The sequence below is a fragment of the Ranitomeya imitator genome, chromosome 2, assembly GCF_032444005.1.
Source record: "Ranitomeya imitator isolate aRanImi1 chromosome 2, aRanImi1.pri, whole genome shotgun sequence".
Taxonomy (NCBI): Eukaryota; Metazoa; Chordata; class Amphibia; order Anura; family Dendrobatidae; genus Ranitomeya; species Ranitomeya imitator.
This window is the reverse complement of record NC_091283.1, coordinates 521,065,997-521,074,240: the sequence shown is the minus strand read 5'-3', so window position 1 is coordinate 521,074,240 and position 8,244 is coordinate 521,065,997.

Sequence of the window (8,244 nt, the reverse complement as noted above, 5' to 3'; positions counted from 1 at the left end):
GCAACGTTATAAGTGCACTATTCAAAATTATACCAAAATTGAACAAAAAGAGAACAGGTAAATGATGTGGTTAACTACTTTCTAGCATCTGTGGCATGATAAAATGCAGCAATTTGGCCCAAAAATTAGCAACACAGAAAATTTTCACAGTGCTGTGGATGAGGAGACATGTTAGAATAAGTTAGTCCTGAATTCATTAAGAAGCATCTGACAAAAAGTGTGTGCTTACATTTGTGTGCCCTTGACTGCACTAAGAATTCTGATTTAAGGAATACCACTTTGCACTCTCTGTACCCCCTTTTTGGCATAGGTGAGTGAATCTGGCTTGAAACACAAAAAATCACAACAGTTTGGCTTATCTCTTTAAAATCTCCAAACATACACAACTATTTCTACCTAGACCTACTCGCATCTACTACCTACCACCTGCTTTCATTTATTGATGATACTATAGGTAGCAATCCTGAGAACTCCTCAGCAAACTCTTAGGGTCAGATCTGTCTCCTCACAAAATTGCCACAAATTCTAAGAACTGACATACCCATTCATTGCTGCTTTTTCTGTCCCTGTTTCCACAGCACTATTAAATGCATGTTTTGTCTGAAACAAACTTTCCTACATCCATGATTTATTTTAGGATAACCTAGTCTTCCTAGGCATGTTGGAAATTTGGATGATTCCTTATGGCCGGGATCACACATACACGTGATACGGCCGAGTCTTGCAGGTGAAAACCCAGCTCTGGTGCCGGCACTCCGGAGTGGAACGTGCAGCTGCACAGCAATACATGGAGCTGCATGCTCCGCTCCGGAGTGCCGGCGCCAGAGCTGGGTTTTCACCTGCGAGAATCGGCCGTATCTTGCGTATGTGTGATCCCAGCCTTTGACAAATTCTAACCTTCATGCATTACTTTATGGCAGCCTTTCACTTAGGCAAAGTTCACACACTCAGTATTTGTTAACCAAAACCAGGAGTGGGTGAAAAATACTGATGTGGGGCACGTTTCTATTATACTTGTCCTATGATTATTCCACTCCTGATTTTAGCTTACAAATACTGATATAAAATACTGACCAAACAATGAACATGTGACATAACCTTACTGTCATTGCTCAGGCAACAAACATGGTGTAGGAGTCAGCCTTCCCTTTTCAGGTAACTCGCTTTAACCTTTGGGTATGTGAACACGGAGTCTTTTTGCTGAGTTTTTAGGGTATGTGCACACGTATTCCGGAGGACTGCAGATTTTTCCCAGCCGATTTGGAAAAAACACAGTGCAAAACCGCTGCGGTTTTTCCTACAGATTTATCGCAGTTTCTACTGCGGATTCCGCTGCGGCTTTACACCTGCAGTTTTCTATTGGAGCAGGTGTAAAACAGCAGCAGAATCCGCACAAAGAATTGACATGCTGCAGAATGTAAACCACTGTGTTTCCGCGCATTTTTATCCGCAGCATGTGCACTGCAGATTTCATTTCCCATAGGTTAACATGGTACTGTAAACTCATGGGAAACCACTGCGGATCCACAGCAAAATCCGCAGCGTGTGCACATACCCTTAGAATTGTAACTTAGCACAAACTCCCATGTTTTTGAGAAGGATTTGGAGAGTTTCGGTTCCAAGAAGTTCTACATAAAAAGCTCAGTGTGCTCACTTGCTCTGCCTAGCCTCATCTTCCATTCATTACATTTTGTCCACATATACTATGTCTCCTAAGCCTCAATTATCCACCTTCTTTAGATACCACTTTACTACCCTGTAATTCCTTTCAACCAACACACCTAGAAATGAATCTCATACTGGGAACTGTACAAAAACTTAGTGAACATGAATTCCCTTAAAGGGAAGGTGCCATCAAAAAAATTTTTTTTTCCAGCGATTGAAAAAATGTAAAGAATTAATGTTTAAATTTTCTTAAAAAATATTATCATTTGTTTATAATTTAGTAAAATATGAAAAATAATTTTAAAAGTTTTGGCATTTCCACTTTTAAACACTAGGGGGAGCAGCTAATGAAATTTGACAAAAACCTAGTGTACAACTAGCTCACATTACAGCACTGCAGTAATTATGGGCGGAGTCTGCTGACAGTGTGATGTCTCCTCTCCTCCCCTTCTGGTGTTTGGTAACGGATAAGAGAGGATGAGATTCAGGAACCCAGTGAGCAGCCATTTTGTTGGTGACTGCAAAGTTATACTGACAAGTAGACAGTCCCCGAGGATGGCAGGCAGCAAGGATTCTGGGAGATATGTGGTGGAGGGAGCAGGGTGACAGCAGCGCAGAGTATTTCAGGAGAGCAGTGTGCTGGTCTATGGGGGGGCACCATGTTCAGTGCGTGGAGCAGCCAGGGATTGTACATAGAGCGCTGTCTTTTATACACATGGATGGACAGTCTCCTCAGAAATCCAGGAAACATTTCTGAGGATTGATGGCCTGTTCTGATCCAGACTTTGTATGCAAAGACCCCATTCCCCTCCTCAGATCCTGTCTTCTCCATCCTGTCCTGGCGATGTGTGAAAGTGAGGTGACAGGCGCAGTCGGGGTGACGCTGGGGGGAAATGTAGCCATATAGTAACAATAAAAATGAGACGCCTCTCTTCAGCTGCCTCACCCGCCCTCCCCTGAAGGCACCTAACTGGAGGTCATGCTGTCCCCTCTATTACCCCAGACCCGTGTGCAGCTGCTCAGCCAGGACCACCATAGAATGGGTCCCCTTTCTGAAAATAATACTGCCATAGTGTTCACACATAATACTGCCCTATAGTTCTCACATAATACCATCATATAGATCGCAAATAAAGATGCCATAGTGTTCTCACATAATACTGCCATACAGATCACACATAATACTGTCCTATAGTTCTCACATAATACCATCATATAGATCGCAAATAAAGATGCCATAGTGTTCTCACATAATACTGCCATATAGATTACACATAATACCGCCACATAGAGCACACATAACGGGGGAGAGGAGTGCATAGGAGAGGATTAGATACACAGCTCAGCAGTCAGTATCACACAGGACAGTATTAGATACACAGCTCAGTCAGTATCATACAGGATAGGATTAGATACATGGCTCAGCCGTCAGTATCACAAAGGATAGCATTAGATACACAGCTCAGCAGTCAATATCACAGGGGAGGATTAGATACACATCTCAGCACAGTATAACACAGGGTAGGATTAGATACAAGGCTCAGCACAGTATCACACAGGGTAGGATTAGATACATGGCTCAGCAGACAGTATCTCACAGGAGAGGATTAGATACACAGCTCAGCACAGTATCACACAGGATAGGATTAGATACACAGCTCAGCACAGTATCACACAGGATAGGATTAGATACACAGCTCAGTCAGTATCACACACGATAGGATTACATACACGGCTCAGCAGAGAGAGGATTAGATACACGTCTCAGCAAAGTATCACACAGGAGAGGATTAGATATATGGCTCAGTCAGTATCACACAGGATAGGATTAGATGCACTGCTCAGCAGACAGTATCACACAAGAGAGGAGTAGATACACAGCTCAGCACAGTAACACACAAAATTCCAAACTTTGCTAAAAAAAAAAAAAAAAAAAAAAAAAAAAAATTGCGCCATTTTCCGATACTCGTAGCGTCTCCATTTTTCGTGATATGGGGTCGGTTGAGGGCTTATTTTTTGCGTGCCGAGATGACGTTTTTAATGATAGCATTTCAGTGCAGATACGTTCTTTTGATCGCCCGTTATTGCATTTTAATGCAATGTCGCGGCGACCAAAAAAACGTAATTCTGGCGTTTCGAATTTTTTTCCCGCTACGCTGTTTAGCGATCAGGTTAATACTTTTTTTTAATTGATAGATCGGGCGATTCTGAGCGCGGCGATACCAAATATGCGTAGATTTGATATTTTTTTTATTGATTTATTTTGATTGGGGCGAAAGGGGGGTGATTTAAACTTTTATGTTTTTTTTATTTTTTTCACATTTTTTTAAACTTTTTTTTTTTACTTTTGCCATGCTTCAATAGCCTCCATGAGAGGCTAGAAGCAGGCATAGCACGATCGGCTCTGCTACATAGCAGCGATCTGCTGATCGCTGCTATGTAGCAGAATTGCACGTGTGCTGTGAGCGCCGACCACAGGGTGGCGCTCACAGCGACGGGCAATCAGTAACCATAGAGGTCTCAAGGACCTCTATGGTTACCATTCACAAGCATCGCCGACCCCCGATCATGTGACGGGGGTCGGCGATGACGTCATTTCCGGCCGCCCGGCCGGAAGCGGTAGTTAAATGCCGCTGTCTGCGTTTGACAGCGGCATTTAACTAGTTAATAGGTGCGGGCAGATCGCGATTCTGCCCGCGCCTATTACGGGCACATGTCAGCTGTTCAAAACAGCTGACATGTCCCGGCTTTGGTGCGGGCTCACCGCGGAGCCCTGCATCAAAGCAGGGGAGCCGGCATCGGACGGTATAGTACGTCCGATGCCGGTAAGGGGTTAAGGATAACTGGCTTACCAATAGAATAAAAAAAATGAGTTTCAATTCCAAGGTCATAGAGAAGAGTTAGAAACCCATTCTAGAACACATTATCACTTACAAACAGGCTGTTCTAAACATTGTCAATAACCTTAATAATTTAATGCCTTTCCATCCCTTCTCTCTCTGTGCCTCCTCCCACATTTCTCATCTCAGTTGGGAACTTAACCACATATTTTAAACACAATATTGAAAACAGAGAAAACTCAAACCTATATCCCCCACTGTTCCTCTACAGAACTGCCATCTCTCCACCTACAATTTCTCCTTCTCCACCATTACCAATAGAAAAAGCTAATTGTTCCAATTTGAAAATTGCACCTCACCACTTGACCCTATCCCATTCCACCTCTACTCATCCTTGCTTACCTGTTCAACATGTCACTAACCATTGGTATCATCCTTTATTCCTTTAAACATGTAACAATTAGACCCATATTGAAGAAACTATTAATTGACTTGTCCAGTTTCCCCTCTAAACTCCTTATCAACACATTCACATAAAATTTTCACCCTCAGGTTCTTACCAGCTAATGCCACATCAAACTTAACAGTTCTATCAACCCTCAAATCTGCTGCACGGTTAATGCATCTCTGCCCCATTACTTCGCCGCCAATATCATCACTGGCTACCCACTGCACAGATAATTTTATTTGGAATATGAATAATAGACAGTATTTACAAAAATTATTTTATGCCTACATCTCTGTACTGTACTTCCACTACGTCCTCACACAATTTTCAGTCATCATAGGACCTTCTTGTTGTCTTCCAGTTTGCTCCTCACAAGATTTCTCCAAAGCATTATGTGTGATGTTAGTCATATCAATTTTTGCCTCCTTTGAAGCATTTACACAGCCTAAAAATTTCCCTCATCAGAAAACCTACAATAACTCAGCAGCTACTGAGCTACAATGCCAATCAGCTTTTAGCCAACCTAAGGTCTCCATTTTTTGAGGGTTCTAAAACACCATGGGCACTGTCCTTTATCCAGATGTATCAGTCACTCATTAACTTATGTTTATTTCATATGTTTTGTATCTTGTTATATACTTATGTATTGAAATATGTATGTAATGAAAATCACATTTGCATCTTTTCACATGTACAGTACAACAACCTAGAATTTAAGATACATTAAAACTAAAATACCCATACACTAAAGTATGAGAGGCAACGTGTGTTTTTTGTATTCACACCATCCGCTGGCTTGATTGCTGTCGACAGTCCAAGAAATCAATCCATGAAAACCTCTAAAGATAAATAAGAGAAACTTTCAAAAGCAAGGAGTTATGAAGAATATAACTGCTCTTGACCTACATAGGCCAATGAATTTATGAAGTGCATTGACCAGATGTCTCAGATATCAATGGCTAAAATGCTCAAAGTTTAATTTAGTACAGTCAATCAAATGGATGAACCCTCAAAAAGCAATTTCTTAAAATGCAAATGGCCTGTAAAAAAAATAAAAATAAAAAATCAATGGGCAGAGCATAGATCTTCCCAACAGCCTGCCTGTGGGAACATGTACTTCCCACCTCCTGGATAAGGTTTATCTACTATATAATTGTCTAAGGGTCACTTCCGTCTGTCCTTCTGTCTGTCTGTCATGGATATTCATTGGTCGTGGCCTCTGTCTGTCATGGAAATCCAAGTCGCTGATTGGTCCCGGCAAAGCAGTCATGACCAATCAGCAACGGGCACAGTCCGGAAGAAAATGGCTGCTCCTTACTCCCTGCAGTCAGTGCCCGGCGCCCGCATACTCCCCTCCAGTCTCTGCTCACACAGGGTTAATGCCGGCGGTAATGGACCACGTTATGCTGCGGGTAACGCACTCCGTAACCGCTGCTATTAACCCTGTGTATCCCCAACTTTTTACTATTGATGCTGCCTATGCGGCATCAATAGTAAAAAAATGTAATGTTAAAAATAATAAAAAAACAAAAAACCTGCTATTCTCACCCTCCGTAGTCCGCCGAGCCGCACGCGCCTGCCGCCATCTTGCGTTCCCGGCAATGCATTGTGGAATTACCCAGAAGATTTAGCGGTCTTACGAGACCGCTAAGTCATGTGGGTAATTTTGCAATGCATCCTGTGAACGGAAGATGGCGGCAGCTGTGCGCGTATCGCCGGAGCTTCGCTGGATCCCAGGGGTGAGTATATAACTAGTTTTTATTTTAATTATTTTTTTAACAGGGATATGGTGCCCACACTGCTGTATACTACATGGGCTGTGTTAGATACCGTGTGGCTGCTATATACTACATAGGCAGTATTATATACTATGTGGCTGTGCTATATACTACATGGGCTATGTTCTATACTGCGTGCTATATACTATGTGGCCACTGTTATATACTGCGTGGGCAGTGTTATATACTACGTGGCTGCTATATACTGCGTGGGCAGTGCTATATACTGCGTGGGCTGTGCTATATATTACGTGGCCAGTGTTATATACTGCGTGGCCTGTGTTGTATACTGCGTGGCTGCTATATACTGATTGGGCTGTGTTATATAGTACGTGGCTGTGTTATATACTGCGTGGCCACTGTTATATATTGTGTGGCCTGTATTAACACATCGGGTATTCTACAATATGTATGTATATAGCAGCCACATAGTATATAGCACAGGCCACGTAGTATTTGTCTGCTATATACTACATGGCTCCTATATACTACGTGGCCTGTGCTACAGTATATACTATGTGGCTGCTATATACATAAATACATATTCTTGAATACCCGATGCGTTAGAATCGGGCCACCATCTAGTAGATTAGATTCATAAGCAGGCAACATGCATTGGAAAGAACACGCCTCCATAACTTACAGCAGGTTTCCAAGTGTGAGACATGTAATGACTGATGTTCCCTACTGAGCTGTGTGATTGCACAGTGACTGGTGTAGGGTACACAGTGTGATTACAACACTTCTTTCATCAGAGCTGACAGCATGGGATAACCGCACTGACAAAAGAAATCTCAGTTCTGTGGAACCGCCCCTCCCACACTGGCTGTCCTGATGAAAGCTAAATAAAGTGTTAGTAATCACACTTATGCCTGCTTTATTCCAGGTACTATGTAATAAACAGCTGAAGTTAGATAGGCACAAGGGGGCTGTCTGTAATTACGTTTCACACTGAGAAACCTGACCTATGCTATTTTGGAAACATGTTCTTTTCCCCTACATGTTGTCTGCTTATTAGTTATCATATAAGGATCGCAGATATCAAGGTATAATTTTATTCAACTTTGTACGTGTGCTTATAGATGGCTGAGGAGGATTGATCCTTCGGATAGGCTCCCCTTTGAAACAATGCTTCAAGACATCCCTGTATTTTTTTTTTAAAGCAGTTCAGGTAAATAAAGCCAAAAAGCTTAGAGTAGCCTTCTTTCGATCACAAGTATAATTTAAATGTTATGCGCTCAGGTTCGTCTTTCACCAGTGCTGAAACCACTTATGGCTACTTTCACACTAGCGTCATGTGACGTCCATCGCAATGCGTCGTTTTGGAGAAAAAACGCATCCTGCAAAGTTGCCCGCAGGATGCGTTTTTTCTCCATAGACTTGCATTAGCAACGCATTGCGACGTATGGTCACACGTCGCATCTGTCGTGCGACGGATGCGTCGTGTTTTGGCGGATCCTCGGCACAAAAAAAACGTTCCATGTAACTTTTTTTGTGCGTCGCGTCCGCCATT